The sequence below is a fragment of the Benincasa hispida genome, chromosome 2 (assembly GCF_009727055.1).
Source record: "Benincasa hispida cultivar B227 chromosome 2, ASM972705v1, whole genome shotgun sequence".
NCBI lineage: Eukaryota > Viridiplantae > Streptophyta > Magnoliopsida > Cucurbitales > Cucurbitaceae > Benincasa > Benincasa hispida.
Genome location: NC_052350.1, coordinates 53319703 through 53342166, shown reverse-complemented (window position 1 = coordinate 53342166; position 22464 = coordinate 53319703). Strand labels below are relative to the sequence as shown.

Genomic DNA, 22464 nt, shown 5'->3' with positions numbered 1-22464 from the left:
TTCACGGTTGTTGTTGTAAGAGGATTGAGTTCTTATTTACTTCTTCCAAGTTTTAGCATCAACAATTACCTTCCTTAAAATTAAAATTTTAAATTCTCATATTCTACTTATTATATTATAAAACTAATTTTATACCTAATAGTATATTTATATGAATTTGTGCATGGCCCACAAATCTAAGTAAAAATATATTGATGCATTTAAATTTGGTTTTCAAATTCAAAATCGAACTAAACTAAAAGAATTTGATTTCTTTACTATTTTAAATCGAACATTTAGTAAAAATCGAATGGTTGGTTTTATTTGATTCAATTTTGATCGATTTAGAAGAACAGCCCTAATTAAAACATTCTCAAATTAAGTTTTAATTATCAACTAAATATTCTCAAGTTATTATTGTATTTTCTAAATCCATCTATATTTAATTGATCACTTCTGGTAGGTTTTATTCACTCATCTTGATGTTTTAATATTCTAAAAATACATATTCTTACATTTGTGGAAATTAATTGATATATAAAACTTTTGTATATAAACTACTATTTTTGAAATTGACTCCCAAATATAATGTTGTTGCTTTTATTTAAACTATATTTTTTATCATTTTTTTTTTAAATTTCACTCAACCCTACATGACAAAAAAGACAAAATTAGTGAGTTAAATTTGAGAAATTAATTTGAAGAAATGACTAAGTTTGAAAGGAACTTTAATTTATATATTTATTGATGTAAATACTTTAATTGTTTATGGATCTTTCAAACGTAACAAAAGTGTGCTTACGATCCAAGATCTTTAAACATGAAAATAGATTAGAATAGATTGAAAATAAAAATACATGATTTCCAATATGTCTTTTTATATTTCTAATCAATCAACGAAAAAATATGCTACCAATCGAATTAAGGAAAAAACTCGGATGCAATTCTATTCAGCACAGCTAGCACCCAATAGGAATGTGTCATGTAACACTTTTTTTTTATTATTATTATTATTTGTGTGTAAATGAGAGAGGATTAAGCTGCACCTAATTGCATCATAATTAAAATATTAACTTTTTAAACTTCATTTATTTATTCATATTTTATAATTTTATTTACTTATTAAATTTTTTATATTTGAAAAATGTTAATATCGAAATTAAAATTAAAAAAGGTAGGATTTTAAAAAATAAAATAATAGTCAGTTTTGATTCCACTTATCCAATTCATATTTAAAATTTTAATTTTGATATAAATACTTACAAAGGAAAAAAAAATCCGTCGAAAATCGATTTTATTCAAAATGAAATAAAATTAGTCGACGTATTTATAAATTTAGCGAAATTTTACTATCTCGTGATAGATATGATAGATCGTGATAGACATCTATCAATGTCACCGATAGATATATATCGCAGTCCATCATTAATAGAAAATAACATTTTGTTATAACATATAAAGAAGATGATGCAAGTTTACGAAATAATAAATGAGAATAAAATTGATCATCTTTTTTAACGAAATCATAAATAGAATTGTAAAATTTTGAGTATTCAAAATTTCCAAAAGTAAATATGGCCTTTTTGGAGCAAGTTTGAATATTGATGGGCATCAATCAATTGTGCTATAATAATTCACTTTTACAAACTTTGGCAAGTCAAGATATATATAGTGGACTTCTATAAAAATATATGTGTATTTTTATAATTTTACAAATAAATATATTTAATTGATTAAACAATTACCTATCAAATCAGGGAGATACCGGAATACCAATTTGTGGTGGTAAATTATTTGTGAGGATAATTTATCAATTTGTGGTGATAATGATATAGTTTTATTTTCATTATTTAAAGCAATCTTGTAATGTAAATTTAATGCATTTTATATCGCCATATTTATAATTTTTACAAAATTTACATATTAAAGAGATTTGTCATTCTACTTATAGAAAAATATATACACATTTCACCGATCCAACGTAAACTTAATTTAACTAGCATAAAATATAGGTAAGTATGTACCATCAACTAGGAGATAATATGTTTTATTCTCATCCTATATATATATAATAGGATGAGTATATATATATATATATATATATTAACATTATTAACTATGATGAGTATATATATTAGCATTATTAACTAGTAAAAAGGAGGAAGGTAAAGCAATATTAGGTAAAAGGTATTAAAAACAATAATGTAACACTTAGTTCAATACAAAGTAATAGAGAATAAAGCAAATAGAAGGAACAAGGAACTTTTAACTCAGTTCGATGAATATCACCTACATCTGGAGGCAGAGTGTCCAAGAAAGATAAATCCACTATTGTAAAGTAAAGTGATTACAACGATATACTTATCTGTGAGACAAACAATAACAGTGACACGTCTAGCTCTATTCTTTAAATTAATACTTAGGTTCCCCCTAAATGTAAGACTTGAAGGAATCTCGGCATGAAGAGATCCTTGAGTGGAAGCGGATCGTTCAAATTTCATTAATTATTGAATACAAAATTTACAGTAAACATACACAAAGATATGCATTCAAGGTTAAATTATAGCATGCTTTTTTAGAATATACTATATCTATATATATATATTAGATATTATATATATATATATATAATATATTAATATATCTATATAGTATATATCTAAAAAAAAAAGAAAAAGTGTTTCAAAAAACCTTACCTTTGAAGAACCTTTCTTCAAGTAATCCCTCGTACGAGCCATGAACAGAACTCCTTCCTCATAGATCTCCTTCTTCACGCACGGACACTACCAAGCGAGAACCGTCTGTATTCTCTTTTGGGATTCAAAGACTCAAGCAGGAGTTGTGGGTTTTACTCGAGTCCTAGGAAGAGGGAAGAAGATGAAGAGGATGAGAGGAAAGTTTTCTTCAGAGAACCTTTCTCTTTCAAATTGTGAATTCTCTATAATCAATCCTTGGAAGAAGATGATCACTCAACTTCTTTTATTACAAGTTAGTTATTGAGAGAATAATAAGAGGGAGTTATAACTCCTTCCCTTTTATTAATTTTAAATAAATTAATATATATAATAACTACTTTATTATATATATATACTATATGTTATATCAAATATAACATATAGTCTATAGTTTTATATTGCATCAAATACAATATAAACTATAGATTTTATTCTCTCTTAACTATACATGTCATTTCATATAAATTAGATTTATATTAAACCAATTTATATGAATTTCATCCATATAAATGATATTTGGATCATATCTAAATATTTTAATTCCTCTCAATATAAATCATATTTATATTTAATTACATGAATCTCATTCATATAATTGGTATTTGAATCACATTCAAATTCCTCTCATAATGTATTGAATACATTATAACTAATTATATCATATATAATTAATTCCCTTAACTAATTTGAACACTTCAAATTAATCTAAGGATTAAATCTCTATTAAGCTACAGTGGGGACCTTATGGACCTGTAGATTAAAGCTCCTACGGTACTCGGATAATTAATTAAACTCTTTAATTAAATTATCCAACATTCGTTAACTGCCGATCACTCCACTAAAGACCGACAGCTGCACTCTTTGCACTACAGATAAATTTTTGTGTCCATTGGATGTAACCAATCAATAGTGCAATGACCCTTCACAAATTGCATATAAGTCCAGCCGGGCCAAAATACCATTTTGCCCCTGTAGTTACATCTAACTCCTTAAGTACAATTGATTCTCTAATGAACAATAAGTCATAGTCTCACTATAACCAAGTTCTCCCGGGCCAGGAGAGAGTGTGGCCACTATGTTCAAGACCCGGAATCAGCCCTTAAGAAAGCAATTTATCTACTTGCCCCTACATCGGGGAATGAGTGAATTCCGTCTTGTGTAGCTGAGTTCCCAACTCCTCAGTCAGACGAATCCCCAAAATGGTAGGCTTGTTGAGTTGGCAATCTGGCCACTTTCACCCATACAAAATACAAATCAAAGGACCGCCTTCATGAGCAAGAGTTTACACTTAAGATTCAGATCATGTCACCTATGGTCATCCTAGTGAAATATAAGTCTCTATTATTAATGGCGTATATAAAGAGACTAATTATTTCGTGGTCTGGTCTTATACAAATTCTTTATATATGATACCTCCACTCGCATGTCTCCATATGAATGATCAGGATCAGATCATTTGTAGCACTTTACAATACTTATAACACCTACAAAGCGGGTCGTATCCGTAGTGTCACCAAGATAAGGTACCCAACCTTATCCATCTACTACAGACCATTTAGGTTATTATTTAAATAAGATTCACTTGTATGTCTCTACATACTTATTTAAAAATTACATGAAATAACCTTGGATCTTAACTTATTGGATTGAGTATATGCTTATAAAATGACACTTATTTTATTAACAACAATATGTTTATACGGAGTTTACAAACTATGAGATTACAAGGAAATTTAGGACACTATTCCTAACAAGACTCCATCTCAATATTACTTAGGCTTCTCCAAAAAACAGGTATAATAGTGGGTAAACACTTAGACTCTCTCTAAGTGAGAGATTTGTTCTCAGTCCGTAGTTTATTTTTCTTATTCCGTGAGAAGATCACTTCACTCTATGGACTTAAGCTCCCTCTAAGTTTGAGAATCACTCTCGGCTTCAATATGAACTTTACCAATACTAAAATAAAGACACAACCTTTTCCTCGAGGGATACAACAATGTGATTTCTAAAGAGATTGCTCACACCAGTGACAATTGTCAATTGTTTCAAGAAGCGCCAACCCTAACAAACAATATTACACCCTTTAAATATGCAACAGAATGCAAAAGGTAACCCTACAACCACATCTGACTCTCACATAAAAGGAAATACTACACCGGAGAAAGGATGCCAAAATCTTCCCAATAAGAAAAGAAAAAGATCTGCATGCACCACTAGCCAGCCAGAAATCCACGAATGTTAAGACATTTCGTCTAACACCTAATGTAAAAATACCACGAGACAACTTAAACAAATATTATCAACCACATAACTCTAACAACTAGTAATAAATTTTAATTTGTAATTGATATATAATAATTTATTAATATTAACGTTTAATTCTTAATATTTATTATTCGTATATATTTGAAACAAATATTTTAATACAAATAGCAACCATGTTAAAATATATAAATTACTACCGTTGTAACTTATTTTTGTGTGAAAAAGCTGGTTCAAACATGTTCAAATTTTAAAAAGGTTTATTTATTTATTTATTTATTTTGAATACACATGGTTTCCAACATATATAAGATAAAACAAACAAATTATTATCATTGTAACTTATTTTTGTAAGAAAAGGGAAAATATTTATTTAAAAAGAAATTGAAAAAAAAAAAACTTCTTAATTATACACATGGAAGTAAATTCATTTAATCTAGTCATTAGAATTTACCTTTTTTATTCATATTTTCTAATAAAACCAAATAAAAAAATTCAGGTGCATTGCACTAAAATGTTAATTGACTAATTAAGACGAAACTATAAATGAATATATTTTGAAACCATTACATATATATGCATAGTACTTTCCATATAAATCATCTCATTTTAGGCACGTTAATTGTCCCATTTGGCCTTTTCCTTTTGTGGGGTTTTTTTTTTTTTTTAAATTTTGAAACTTTTTTTTTTTGTCGAAAATATTGTTCTTTTTTTCAAACTTTGACCATGTTTGTTTATCATTTCACACTTGTCATCTTTTATTTTTCTCCCTCTTGAGAAATAGAATAGGAAGACTTAGAAAGAAGCGTCAAAATTCTTGTCCTTATCAATAAGCCATAAAATTTAATGGGAGATCCAATTTTGAGAGCTGGTGGTTGGATTTTCGTAAAATATTAAAAATGTAATTGTTCAACATCGAAAAATTTAAGAATGTAACGAGCTTCAGACGCTATAAAAAGAATCGATCTTTTTAAATATAAAAAAATATTTTAAAATATTTATACTTTATAATAAAAAGTTCCAAAAGTATAAAGCACTTTTGGAATTTTTGCTATAAAGTGTAAATATTTTTTTGGATGTTTCTATTTATAAAAATTTTCCCGAAAGAAGGAGGAATCTATGCTTTTGGTTTTCAGTTGTCTCAATTAGAAACACTTTAAGTTTAAGTGTGCTAATTTTAGTTAAATTTCATTGATGTATTCTCTAGTTTAAGGATAGGAAAAGAGTGTGGGGTAATATAAAAGCTTTAAGAGAGTGTTCTTCTAGTTGTGATTAGGAGAGAAATTATTATTCTTTGTGATTGTAATAATTTTTCACATAGTCGAATTTTATTGTCTGTGATTTTTCTCTCCCGTTTAGAGTTTTTCTATATTAATTGATGAGGAGAATTAAAATATAATTACTATATTTTAGTTAATATTTAGTTTAGTTAATAATTAATTAGAATTAATTAGTTAATTATATTATTTTCTTGTAAGGCTATAAGTACCCAATTTAGGGTTGTAAGAAAAAACTTTTGGATATCCATTTGAAAACATAGAACTTATGTTCCCTTGAGGAGTATTCTCTCATCTCTAAGGGATGGATTTCCCTTACTTAGCCATGGATTTGGCCTAAATACCTCAATTCGATGTACATTAATTCTTGTGTTTCCAGTGTTATTACTTATTTTAATTTCTCTGTTATTTTATGCTTATTCTTGTAGTAGTGTGGGAGATTTTTCCCAACACATGTCTCAACTATCACTCAATGAATCAACCTATTTGCTACCACATTTAGTGATTAATGGATATGCCAAAATCTTTTGATATCCGGCGAAGAAGTCGACCTAGACACCTCCTTGTGATCGACTTGATATGTTATATTCTCGTTTTTCTTGATTAGGAGTCAAATAACACAAAAACTATCAAATTCTATAACACAAAGAAGTGGATGACCATGAATGAATTGACTTAAGCGTATTCTAATCACCCACATTTCTAGCAATAAAATGTTGAAGAAACAGAACATAAACTTACCTTCCGTGCTTATAACTTCACCATTATGGTTGCACAAAGCCCATCCAAGACCACCCTTAACATTGCTATGTCCTTTCTAGTTTAGTTGTCACACAGATGAATCGACATTATCTCACGCAACACCTCTAATGACAAGAGATCGTAAATAATATCTTAAACTAAGTTCAAAAGAAAATTTAGCAAAACAAAAGATCTATTAAAATAAAGTTGTGGTACTCCTACAAAAATATCACAACATACGAACTCTAACTCAATCATAATGGTCTAAAAAAAATATCAAATTATCCATGTCATATAACATAGCAAACACTTTAATTTAAAAAATGTATCTCCAAATTTTCTTAGACACCTTACATTTCTAGAATATACAACTATTTCTAACTCTCGGATTCCATATAATGTTGTAAAATCACAACTTTGATCATGACATCATTTTGTGGCCTATATTAATAAGATTTTCATAAACATTTTTTCATGATTTATTTGAAAAACAGAACCATCTTATTCATAACTTTCTTAAATTTTAATTTGTAATTAAGGCATCTTTTCTAACTTTATATAACACAGCAATACACATAGTATCAAATTTGTTAGATATAAATGTTGAAATCAAATGGAATAGAAGTTAGAGTTGTTTTTCATCTCCTCGTCTTTTTCTCCATTAAAAATTACGTGATAATCTTTGTTCTACTTGACGATTGGAAGAAGAATAAAACCATCTGAGTCCATATTTTAAATCGAACTAAGTAAAATAGTTGTAAATTATCTACAAAAGAACTATTGATTCACTTATAAAAGTTTAAAAATATAAATTATTTTTTTCTTTGCTCATAATTTAAATTCATTTGGCTTAAACATTTATATCTCTTTTAACAATTATAAATTTAAGGAAAATTGTATTGATGGCAAATACATTTTAAGAAACCAAAGTCATGACTTCAACTTTTTTGTAATTTGTAATTGCAGGTGTGGCAACCACATAGCAATCACATACAAATCAGATATTAATCACATAACAATCACATAGAAATCAGATAACAATCATGTTTGAAAAAAAGTAAAACATAGGAACACGCACCCAATTTTCAATTTATTTTTTATTAAAGTTTCGATTGCCTTCTGTTCTTTTCTTTTTAAGTCAAAACTTTGATATATATTTTCATAATTATTATACTTAAAAAATAAAATAATATAAATATAAATATATATATTCACGATTTTAATAATAACGAAAAATAAATGTGTTTTGTAAGTTGACGCCACTCCAACTTTCCATATAGTAGGGGTGTGACGCTAGCTTAAAGTTTTATTATTTATTTTCAATGACTAGGATGTCACAAAACCAAATTATTTTAACAAGATTAGTTGGTGGGAAAAGGAATTGGAAATTTGTTATTGTACTAACTTGTTTGCTAATTTTTTTTTTAAGCTTCAATTTGAATTTAAACTCAAAAGTTTAAGAAATGATTTTTCGAGAGATACTTTTAAATTTATTACTTTATTTGCAATAAAAAAAAAATTTAAAATGAATATATGATAGTAATCGGAAAAAAAAGAGAGTTAAAAAATAAGTTTTCTAATTATGTTTTTTTAGATTTTTTTTGCTCTTTTTAAGTTAGGTTTGCTTGTGAGGTACAATTTTGATTATTTTTCCTTTTAGAATTAGACAAAGTTAGATTTAATAAGTTATTTGATATACATATATTTGTAGCCACTAAGACTTATTTGTAATTTTTAAAATAATTCAATTGTGCTTTTAGTACATTTAATTGTAATGAAAGCATATAATTGTTTGGTAAATTTTAGGTTTAAACCTAAATAAGTTGGTATGTGTCTTTTTAATATTTTATACTTTTTAAATAATTGTTTAAAATGAGTTTTTTTTTTTTGGTTCTATATTAATTATTAAATAATAAGGGAAATAAATTCAATTTTTTGTAAAAAAAAAATAAATATGGTATAATTAAAAAAATGGATTCATCCAACTCAAGAAAAATAGGAGATATGAGAAAGAATTAGATATATAAAATGAATATTAATCTTAAAGGATAAAATTGAAAATTAAAAGTTTATTAAAAAGTGTATCCAATTCGTAATTCTAGGAGAATCTAAAATCTAGTGGGTAACTAATTTTAAAAAGATAGTGATGAACGTCGGTTTAAAATGAATTTTAATGGATTTAATTTCAACCTATTTTACTAAATATAAAAATAGTTAAAAATATTTTATATCATCACTTTTATTCTTTCGATAATCTTGTTTTTGAGCTATATTCTATTTGGCAACTTATATCGTTAAACATTTATACTTCTAATTTTATGAGTAACAAGACTTTTATTTTTTTTTTTAAGTACAACAATGGGATGGTGGAAGATTGAAATTCCGACCTTTAGAGAAGAAGATTCTGTCAATTATCTTTGAGCTAAGCTTACTTTGATATGAATAACAAGTTTTGAATCTTCTCAAATATCTTCATTATTTTAATGATAAGGAAAACTCTTCAAAGTTTGACGCCACTCCAACTTCCTATACCTATGCAATTATGTGGTACGTACTATTAACTAATTTTTATGACTATGATATCACAAAACCAAATTATTTTAACAAAAGGTATAGTTGGACAAAAATTATAAATTGAATTTCCAAAAGTCTTCTCTATATATCCAGTCTTTTATTATACCAAGTTGTTAGATGAGTTATTATTGTGGAATAATTAAATTGATAAAAATCAAAATGAAATTCATAAAAGTTTAGAATAGAAATCGTGAAATTAATAAATAACAAGATGTTATTTTTAGTACAAGAGTGATAAGAAATTCGAATTGTAGACCACTTGACCGTGTTGATACATAGATTCATGAATTGAGCGGTGCACTTTAATAAACAAATATATATGGTTGGTTTAATAATAATCATTCCACAAATTCAATTTTATTGTATCTTTAGATCTATATTCCTTCTATTGATCCGATTAAGATTCAAACAAACTTTGACTTTCTATCAATTAATTAATAAAAAATCAACAACAAAATTAAGGTTGTCGTGTTTGATAATTATTTAATTTTTTTTACTTTTAATTTTGAAAATTCTAATTATTTTCATCTTCGTAAATTTTAAAAAACAAAAACAAAATTTTTAAAATTAGTTTAGTAAGTTCTTAAATTTTGGCTTTGGTTTTTTTTTAAACACCTCATAAAATGTGAACAAAAAATAAATCAATATGTGATAGATATACGGGTGTATTTGGGATATATTTTTAAATTTTTAATTTAAAAAATAAATTATTTTGAAAAAAATCAAGTGTTTGGAAACCTCAAAAATAGATTTAAAAAAAATGAGTTTATAAAATAAGTGGGTTCAAAATAAACACTTGAATCAATTTTTAAAAAAATGACTTATAAGTGTTAGATGGTTAATCTCTCTCTAAATTATACAATTCTTAAAATTATCAAAATACCACAAAAGTCATCTACCTCACGTCCACTATGTTGTCGTGGCTACCACCACTCTCCATCAGTCAACTCCAACCACCACTCCTATCGACTAACTCCAGCCACCACCACTGCTAGCAACCATCGCAGCTGACACCCACCTCCAGCCACTACCGCCACTAGTCAACTCCGTTCACTATTGTTGTCGGCCATCAACACCGCCAGACAACCCAGACAACGAAGACCTCCACTAACTCCGGCGTCCGGCGACTATTATTTTAAATTATTAATTCACAATATTTTATAGTCATCCGGTATAGTAATTTGATATTAATAATAATAACATTTTCAATATATAACAAACTAAATAAATTTATATATAAAAATACTTTTGAGAAAAAGTTGCCAACCACACGGATGTTTTTATTTTAAACAAATTTTATCAAAAGTGTTTAAATGAAAATGAATCTTTGAAAACCATGTATTTGCATGCTTAATTTGCAAAAACCAAGATCTTGTAGGTAACTATTTGGTTGTTTTGCCAAGAAAACTAAAAAAATTAAAAAATTAAAATTTAGTTTATAATTCAACTATTTACTTAAGACGGATTCAAATCATGATAAAAAATTGAGTAGAAATATATTTAATTTAAATAAATAAAAAAATTAAATAATTATCAAACGAGATAAAATCTATTATATAATTGAGATAAATATCAAAATTTAGAACCAAATAAGATTCTACAACTGTTTGAATGTTATGGTACCATATATTGTCCACTCAATTAATAGATAAACTAATAATCTCTCTCTCGTCTATCATATAGTTTGGGAGAATTTTGATGAAATACTTGAGAGCTGAGTCATGAACATTTATCTTTTGGATTCTTGGTAGATTCGATAAGATTCCATGTCGATGAGTCGTTTCTGAGTCATCAATTTATCTTACATCATTAGCCTTTTTCACAAACGTTTCGCTGCATATATTAATTATTAAATATCAAAGGACTTTTTAATTCCGATGTGTCGTTCACGGAAGCTTCCACTAAAGCATTAAACTAATTAATAAATAAGAAGAAGAAGAAGACTAATGGATGAAGGGTATGAAAATGTCCGACAAAACATAATTCAACTATTATTATTTTTTGTCTCATTTTCCAATAAGATATAGATCCTCGTCATCTTCAATATATATATATATATATTTTATCTTGGAAAAATAAAATCTCCGAAAATCTGTTGATAACTATTTCGTTGTTTGCTTTTTAAAATAATTTTTTTTTCAATCTTTTATAATAATTTATATTTTTCTTAAATATAATGGTTGAATTCTTAACTAAATTTTAAAAATAAATACAAATTTTTAAAATCTATCTTTTTTAGTTTTCAAATTTTGGCTTGATTTTTAAAATCATCAATTAAAATTAAGTAGTTACTAAAAGAATAAATTTGAATGTGAAAGTAGTGCTTATAGACTTAATTTTCAAAAACCCAAAATAAAAAACCAAATGGTTATCAAACGAAACTTAAATTTTGGTGTAGTTCCATTTAGTTTCTAAGTTTTAGTTACTAAGTTCTCAATTTGATTTCAATTTAATTAGTTGATAGGTTTCAAAGTGTTACAATTTTACATTTGAGGTTTTGAATTTTATTTCAATTTGATCTATAAATTTTTAGCTTTATTCTTTTAATTATGATTTTTTTTACTAAATACTTACTTTTATATTTTAATGTTAATGTCTATTAATTAATTTAAAAGAATAACAAATAATTTAATATCACTATTTTTTCATCACAATTACAATCAATTTTAAAATTTCACATCCTAATTCTTTAAAACAATTAATAGATATTAACACCAAAATTAAAAGTGAGTATTTAATGAAAAATTGAAACTAAAAGTAAAAATCTTGAAATCTATGGACCAAATTGAAACAAAACTCAAAACTTAATGACTAAAAGTTTTTTAAATCTAGAAACTCAATTGAAATCAAACTCAAAACTTAAAATTAAAAGTATATCATTTTTAAAATTCGGGAAAAAATAAAAACTACATCCAAAAGCTAAGGACTAAAATATTTTTTCTTTTTTCTTTTTTCTTTTTGGGCATAAGTGATGGGGAATTTTTTAGATAAACTATAAATTTAATCCCTATGACTTGGAGAAACTTAGAATTTAGTTCCTATGATTTATAATTAGAAATTTGTCTCATGAATGAAGATTTTATTAAATCATAGAGACTATTTATGATGTTTTATCAAGTGTAAAGATTAAATTCTAACTTATTTTTAAAATCAATGCGACTAGATTTATAATTAAACCATTTATCTACTCCATATAATATTGATACATAATTTTACACGACACAAAAAGTGTTCTTATCTATCTCTACAAAATATCTAATATATATGTGTGTGTATATCATTATATATATATATATATATATATTTATATATATTTATTTATATTTGGATAAGTGATAGGTGAATCTTTCCACTACAAATAATATTGTGGTACATAATTTTACACGACATAAAAAGTGTTCTTATCTATCTCTACAAAAATTTATCATTTCTTTATTTCTTTCTTTTTTTGCTTTATCATCTTTTTCTATGACTAGTTAGAGCACGCATGTAGAACATAAAATTTTAAATAAATATATACTTTTAGTTAAATTTAAATAATATAAATATCTGACGTGAAATTTAAAAATAATGAAAGAGATTAGATAATTAAGACTATATCACTATAGGTATGTTTTATTTAATTAATATATAATGAATATGAAATGTGTTGGATGATGTAATAGTTGAAAATGTTTAAAAATAATTTTATAGAGGAAAATATAAATGGTAGAATAAATATAATTTTTTTACATATTAGACGTGAACTTTAAAGTTAATTAAGGGGACGTTTGCCGCGCAAAATTGAGTTGAGTTGAGTTGGTAATTATGATAGGAGGAGAGTAATAGAGAGAGTTGATGCGAATAACGAAATGATAAATGTGAGTTAATGTGAATAACGAGGTAATAAACCTCTTTAATAATTGATGAACCAAAGGTGGGTGGATTTTTTTTTACCCACCCAACCCAACCCAACCCAACTTGGGGGCCAAACATCCCCTAAGGAGATAAAATGGAGAAATCTATTTTCATTGATAATTCTAAATGGTCTTGAGTAAAAATAAATGACCTATATCAATATACACTTAAAATTCATTGATAATTCTAAATGGCCTTGAATAAATTTATAGAGGAAAATATAAATGGTAAAACACAAATACGTATATATCAAAATAAAACAATAAACCAATGTAAAATTATTGGTTGTATTTCAAATTGTAAAACTGTTGGTTGTGTTAATACTTGAGATGAGAAACAGTACTAAAAAAAAAAACTAAAAAGAAGGAGAAAGAGAAAGAAATGGATTATACCTTATTTGATAATCATTTGTCACTGTTAAATCTTGAAAAAAAAAATCCATGATTAAAAATGTATATCAAAATAAAATAAATTTTTAAATAAATAAAATTATTTAAATATAAAATCTTGTTTTCAAAATTTGAACTAAACAAATTCAACTAAACCTCTCCGAATTTGAATTCAATAATACTAAAAATAAAAATTCTTTGATTCTAAGTTGTTTACTGTAATACAAAAAAAAAAAAAAAATCAAATCAAATGCATTCGGGTGTTTCAATTTCAAACGCAAATAAATGTTTATATCAAAATAAAACAATCGGTAAAACTATTGATTGTATTTCAAATTCAGACACATGAGGAACAATCCCTAAAAGAATAAAAGAAAGAAAGCAACAAAAAAAGAAATGAAAGATAACGTACCTTGTTAGAAATCCTTAATCGTTAAGAGAGACATCTAGAAGAGTACAAAAAAAAAAAATTATGGGGCATTCCAATGCAAACAAACGTAGATCAACATAAAATAAAAATTTTAAATTGTTATTGTAAAAGTTCCAAAGAAAAACAAATCTACGTCTTATAATATACTTAAAGAGATGAAAAATCAGTACTACAAAAATATAGATGACTTACCTTCTTCTTTAATGATGTTTCTCTATGTGAAAGCCAGTGGAATTCCTATAGAAGTATTAAAAAATGTATAGATGAGAGATAAAAAAATCAGTAAAAAAAATATAGATGACATACATTATTCAATGATACGTTTCTCTATGTGAAAGTGTTCTATCATAAAATTCCTTCCGAAGTATTGAAAAATGTATGGATGAGAGATGAAAATTCGATACTAAAAAAAATATAGATGACATATCTTCTTCAATAATAAAAACTTTTCTACCATTTTTGGAAGGATTGAAAAATGTATAAATAGAGGATATGTATGTAAAATGTGGTAGTTAGGTGCTTGATTAAAAAGATATTTTTGTTTTATGAATTTGTGAAATGCTCCTTGAGGGTAAAATGAGAATATAATTAAAAAAATAAAAATTAAATTAAATTAAAATAAAATAAAATAAAAAAAGGTTCTCTCCGTTTTACACAATATAGACTATAGAAATAATATTTTGGGCGTGTGGCTGTGAGGTTTTCGTATATAGATAAAATATTGCAAGAAAATGTTGTTAAATTCTATTAATGATATATATATTTTGCAACAATCACAACTTATTAAGAATTGACATGATCAAAGAGGATAAGTTATAAATTTGGCTTTTTTGAGCAAAAATTTCAATTTGATTTTTATAATTTTAAAGATTTGACTTATGTTGTTTTAGATGTATTTTTAAATAAAGAAAAATGAATCAATTTATTTATAAATATAGTAAAATATCACTATTTATCAATGATAGATCGTGATAGACCGTGATAGACATCTATCCGTGTCTATTGTCATCTATTATCTACTGATAGATGTCTATTGTGATCTATCATTGATAGACAGTAACATTTTATTATACTTGAAAATATTTTTAACAATTTTATCATTTAAAACAATTATATGTGGTTTTATTATAATTTCATGCTTAGTTTCCTATTTATGAAATTTATGCTTATGTATTCATTGTTTCTTTTGCATGGTTTTCACATTTGTTCAAAAGAAACATTTGAATTCTTTGTAAAATCTCAAAAACAAAAATAATATTTTGAAAACTAAAAAAATAGGGTCTCGTTTAGTAATTATTTGGTTTATGAAATTTTAGCCTATTTTCTTTCAATTTCTTATAATTATTTGTATCTTTCTCGTGTACAATGGTTGAATTCTTAGTCAAATTAAAAAAAAAAAAAAAAAAATTTTAAAAGCTACTTTTTTTAATTTTCAAAATTTAATTTGATACTACAATAAATATGATTTATTTATAACTTTTTGATATAACCTTTTAAAAATAGGAAAACGAAAAAATGTAAAGAAAGAAATTTGGGGCGCGTTAAAAAATTCGAAAGTATCGCGCCACTAGCCTTATTTCTTTTCTTCATCTCTACACCCAAAACAAAAATCCTCTCTCTCTCAAATATCAGTCCTTATTTCTCATTGGAAACCCCACTTATAGTAAGCTTAAATCCTGATGTAGTTATAAATTAATAAACTTTAACTTAGTTGTCTGACTCGGGACATTGAAAAGATATGACAGCATATGTATCTTGTGTAGAAACCTGTGTCATATTCTAATTCTTGAAAACATATGGCATATCATGGTTTTTTTAAAAGTATCCATAAAAATATATAACAAATGAAGAAAAATTTGGAGATGAAAATAATGTCTATAAACTTAATTTTCGAAAACAAAAACAAAAAAATAAAATGACTATCAAACGGAGCTTAGTTTTAACTTTTTTTTAAAAAAAAAAATTTGGTAAAGCATTCAAAGATAAAACTATTTAAAGAAAATCTGAAATAACAAACACAAATTTCAAAATTAAAAAAATAAAATGATTATCAAACACGCTTTTAATTTTACATTATATCTTAATGTTTCATCCTCTATCTTGGTTCATAATTCACGATTGACTATTAAAAAAAAGGTAAACATTAATTTATATCCCTAAACTTTGTGGGTGTACTAATTTAAATTCTAAACTATAATTGTATCAATTTAAATCTTGAACTTTGAAAACTGTATCAATTTAAATCTCATACTAATAATTCTATTAATTTAAACCCTAACTTGAAAACTCTAAACTTTTACAGGTATATCAATTTAAACTCTTATTTTATTTGGATACATTTATGAAAGTTCATAGTTTAAATTGATATAGTTATAAAAATTCACGATTTAAATTGATACAACTATTAGTATGAGGTTTAGATTGATATAACTTCTGAAGTTAAATAGTATAAAATGATATTTGTCTAAAAAAATTTATCGAAATTGAGGGTAGAAATGAGTGAGATGTATGCATTTCAGTTTTTAAGAGTTAAAAAGAGGATAAAACAGATTGCAAAACTAAATTAAATTAAATTTTAAAAAATAAAAATAAAAAAAAAAGAAAAGAAAGAAAAGAAAAATAAAAAAATAAAAGAAAAAAAAAGAAAAAAAAATAAAAAAAGAAAAGAAAAAAAAAGAAAAAAAAGAAAAAAAGAAAAGAAAAAAAAAGAAAAAGAAAAGAAAAAAAAAGAAAAAAAAAGAAAAAAAGAAAAGAAAAAAAAAGAAAAAAAAAGAAAAAAAGAAAAGAAAAAAAAAGAAAAAAAAAAGAAAAAAAGAAAAGAAAAAGAAAAAAAAGAGAAAAAGAAAAAAAAATAAGAAAAAAAAAAAAAGAAAAAAAGAAAAGAAAAAAAAAAGAAAAAAAAAAAAAGAAAAAGAAAAAAAGAAAAGAAAAAAAAAAGAAAAAAAGAAAAAAAAAAGAAAAAAAGAAAAAAAAGAAAAAAAGAAAAAGAAAAAGAAAAAAAGAAAAAAAATACGTCGGCCTGAGAGATTCGAACTCTCGCGGGGAAACCCCATGTACTTGGCAGGCACACGCCTTAACCACTCGGCCAAAGCGACTGTTTGTTCAAAAAAATTAATAAATAAATAATATTTAAAGTAACATATGAAAAAACCATGTTGTTCTTTTTTTCATTTTTTTAAAATAATTTTAAATTCGAAAAGTTAATAAACAAAAGAAAATTTTTGCCCGTCTAATTTTTAAAAAGTTCAATTTTCAAACTTTTTAACTTTAAAATTTAGAATGGAAAAAATCAGTTTATACTTAATTAAGAAAGTTGTATCATAGATTTACAATTTTAATAACTATGAAATGAATTAATTTTAACTTCTATTAAAATTTTATTTTAAATAAAAGTTTTACGTGTATACAAATTCTTTAAATGTATAGATTTAAAGTAATATTAGAGATAAATGTTTAATCAAAATGGATAATTTCGATTTTTTCTTTAATTTGATATGTTTTTCATCTGCTCATATGAAATGAATTAATTTTAACCTTTTTAAAATTTATTTTCAATAAAAAGTTTTATGTGTATACAATTCTTTAAATGTGTAGATTAAAGTAATATTAGAGATAAATGCTTAGATAAAAATGGATAGTATCGATTTTTTCTTTAATTTGATATGTTTTTCATCTGCTCATCTTCCTTTTTATTATTATTTTTTATTTATTTAAAAATTGCATGATAGGTTTTTGTTGATTTGGTAGGATTTTTTTGGAGAAATTTTTTTAGATTATCGTAAGTTGATTAATTGGAAGCACAATAAGATAGTTATAGAACTTTATCACCACATCTGATTCCATTCTCTCTCTTAGATCACTATTGCTTGGACATTCACGCCACCACCACCCTCATCGTCGTCGATAAGTGGAGTGGGTTCAGGTTTTCATTCCTTTCTATCTCTAATTTTCTCACTTCGATTGTCTCTCCCTTGCAAATCTCATTTGTCCATCATAGTTGGTTGTTAGATGATATATAATTAAATCTACTTCAACCCATCAACTTAAATTTTTTGGGTCGATCGTTGACTTAAGATGATATTAGAACAGGTGGTCTAAGGAGGTCCATGGTTAAGCCCCTTCAATGTAGTTTAAGCTTTTGGGTCAATTGGTGATACCCGTCCTCCTTCAACCGTTCTGTGCCAAATCTTCAATGTTGTCGTCGGGTACAATCCGGTAGGGACTCTAATGAATTTTTTTTCTCTCTCTCTCTATCTCTCATGGAGTTTTTTTTTTTTTTTTTCTTTTTTTCTTTTTTTTGACACATGTAGGCTTTAGAGATATTGTGGTGTTGAACAAAGGTGGGAGGTTGTTTTAGGTAATTTTAAGTAAGTGCGAAAAGGCCAATCTCTTTCGAGATTGCTGTAAATTGAATTTTAATCTTTGAAGTTTCATTATTTTATAAAAATATACACATGAAAATTTTCAATCAAAATATCCATTCCCCATGAAACAAAATGAACGATAATAATTTAGTTTCGTAATTATGAGAGTGAATTGAAAGACGAGGTTGCAACAACACGAAGAGTGTATATAATGGAACAGTTGACTGGCATGGTCATTCTTAATTTAACTTACAATTATGTGTAAGTTTTAGTTTACACCTTATATTTTAAACTCATTTGGTAACTTTTCTTTTTAACTTCTAATTCAATGATGTAAGGATGAGAATTGAATCATTACCGTTTGGTATAACAAGTTATTTCTTATCCATTGAAATATACTTAGATCACAGTTTTCTAAAATTAAACTTATAACAACACCACACCTAAATGTTTCTTTATTAATTTGTGCTTTAATAAAAAGCCTAATTTTGTAATATTGATTTATAAAAAAGCATAAGAGAGTAAGCATAATAACTAATGACATTTATCGCATTCTTAATTTTTTTAATATTACATTTAACATTAAAAAAATGGAAATTCGTTTCTAAAATTGACATTAAATGCAATAAATGTCTTTTAAATATGACTATATAAGTCTAAAACCTAAAGTAAAACTAAATGTTTTATATATATTAAAAAAATATTGGACCAATTGCAAAAAACCACTTCTAAAGTGTGGTAGTAATTACAATTATACATTTAAACTTTTAATTTTAAAAATTGAATCCTCAAACTTATATAAATATTAAAATTAATCAAATTAGACCTTCAAACTTACTAATTATATAAACTTTAACATTGGTATATACATTTATTTTAGTTTTTAGTTGAAATTTATCTAATATAATAGGATCATGATATTTTAAAATAATAATAAGATCATGGTGACGGTCAAAGGTAAGAAAAATTGATGACAACCAACTCAATAATTATTACACACGTCTATAAACTTATATTATTGATATTCACATAATAATTTTACTATGATTTTTATCTTTATTTAAATTATGTGTAACGTTAAGGAACCAGAGGAGGGAGGAAGAAAGATGATGAATATTTAAAGTCAGTTTAGAACTTTTAAATGAATTTCAAATCTCAATTAAATTATTTATATGCTTCAACAGAATTTTTTTTAAATAATATTTTTTAATATATAATGACAAAAATATGATTGAAGGGAAAGTATTTCCAAAAATAGGTTTTTAAATCGTGTAGCGGGTACACAATTAGCTCTAAATCGTGTACCGGGTACACGAGTCCCTACCCGTACACGATTACCTTAAGTCGTGTACCCGGTACACGACTTCCTCTCCGTTAAATTGCCGTGCCCACCCCTTCTTCTTCCCCACCTAGCTTTTTGCCTTCCGAAAGTTTTCTTCATTCAAACGATTTTGCCTTCTTTTGTTGCGTTTCTCTGTCCAAAATTCTGAAATCTTCCTCATTTTGCTTCTGTCTTGTGCATCCAAACGCCTCCATTTGCTTGTCATCCAAAATTGTTCGAAATCGTCCTCCATTTGTTTATCCGTCCAAAATCGTCCGAACGCTTCTGTGGTAAATTTTTTTATCTAGTTGTTTTTCAATATATAAGCTTTCTATATATATCATTTTGTTTGCATTTGGGCTGAACATTTGTAGTTTATGGATCGAAATATATGTATATATTTGTCTATTTGTTGGGCTTATTTTGTCTAATGTAGTTTATGAACTTAGAAATTAGATTTTGTTGGACTAATTTTGTTGGGCTATTTTTGTTGGGCTATTTTTCTGGATGATTATATTTGTTTATTTGTTTGGCTATTTTTTTTATAATTAATTCGTTGGATGATTATGTATTTGTTGGGTTGAAGGTATATGTATATGTTTATAAATCTTAGATCTTATATGTTAAACTTAGATCTTATATTTTTTTTGTTTGTTTGGGCTGATTTATACTTAGAAATATATGTATGTTAAACTTAGAAATATATGTATTTGTTGGATTGATTTTATATGTATATGTTTATAAATCTTAAATCTTAAATCTTAGATCTTATATTTTTTTATTTGTTTAGGCTGATTGATTTTATTAAATCTTAAATCTTAGATCTTATATATTTTTTTATTTGTTTGGGTTGATTTAAATATATAGTTTATGAATCTTAGATTTGGACTGATTTAAATGTATAATATTTAGAGCTATATGTTAAACTTAGAAATTGGATTTTGTTAGGTTGACATATTAACATATTTTTTTTTGTCAACTATAATCGTTGAAAAAATCATAATAAAGGAGTTTTGAGTTTGAAAGAAGGAACATGTTCTTGCAATAAGTGGCAATCATTCAAGATTCCATGCTCTCATGTAATTGTAGTTTGTAATTAATTTGTATGACATACCTGCCACTTATGAATGTTACAAATTGTCCAATTTCAAGCGTTATTATGAAGGCCACTTCCATGCAATTCAACACCCAGATTATTGGCCAGAATTATCATTTACAGAAGTTCGTCCAAATGCGGACTTACTAAGAGAACAAGGTCAGCCAAAAAGTACGTGCATTCATAATGAAATGGATTGGAGAGAAGCAAGCCAAAAAGTGCGATGTACAATTTGTAAGAGAGAAGGACATAACAGATGCACTTGTCCACAACGGGTACTTCGTCGTCTTCGGGTCATTAGGTGTATTTTTTTTTACTTGTATAGTTTATGTACTTGTATTCTTTATGTACTTATATTTTTCATGTAATTGTATATTTTATGTAATTGTATTCTTTATGTATTTATATTTTTCATGTAATTATATATTTTATGTACTTGTATTCTTTATGTACTTATATTTTTCATGTAATTATATATTTTATGTACTTATAATGAATTTATGTAATAAATTTATCTTATGTAATTGTATCTTTTTATGTATCTTTTATATCATGGATTTTATTATATAATGTAATTTGAACTTCTTAGGTAATGAAGTCCGGTCCTTCTAATCCTGTACAATTATACCAACAAAATACGCATCGTTCACAAATAGTATGGGATAGTTCTTCCACTGTAGTGTTGAGTTGTCGGAGAAGGGAGGCGATTGCACATCATACTATCACATTTGATCACCACATTATTCTATATGTTCAGCAGACAGGTTTTCTTGGGGTTGCACAAATTGGTTTTATCCAGCTTGATTGGCACCTTATTACTGCTCTAGTTGAGCGTTGGAAACCAGAAACCCACACATTTCACCTACCTTGTGGAGAATGTACGATTACACTGCAGAATGTTGTCATACAATTTGGGTTACGAGTGGACGGACAACCATTGACAGGTTCACTACAGTATGGCTGGAAGAACGTTTGTGAAGAGCTCTTAGGCGTTCTACCAGAGGATCTGAAGGGATCAAGATTGAGTATCCCTTGGTTGGCGTCCCCGTTTCCAGAATTACCTTCCGATGCCGACGATATCAGCGTACGTAGGTATGCACGAGCATACATCCTGCAGCTTATTGGAGAATTTTTGTTTGCTGACAAGTCAAATACTCTAGTGCATCCCATGTTCCTCCCACTATTGTCTGATTTCGAGCACGCTGGTACGTACTCGTGGGGTGGTGCATGTCTTGCATGGCTGTATAGAGAACTTTTTCGGGCTTCTAATGCATAAGCGTTGGAAATAGCGGGGCCACTAATACTATTATAAGTATGGGCTTATGATCGATTTCCAATTATAGCACTACAAATCTAGCTACAGGTCCCACATCATCGCCCACTTAGTGCTAGGTATTAT

The 22464-nt window shown here is 26.3% G+C and overlaps 1 non-coding gene across 1 annotated transcript; it reads right to left on the bottom strand.

Moving 5' to 3' along the window:
- Positions 1 to 17296: 17296 nt before the first annotated feature.
- On the bottom strand, positions 17297 to 17379 carry TRNAG-GCC. The gene has a single exon. It is a non-coding gene; the product is annotated as a tRNA-Gly (tRNA).
- Positions 17380 to 22464: the final 5085 nt, after the last annotated feature.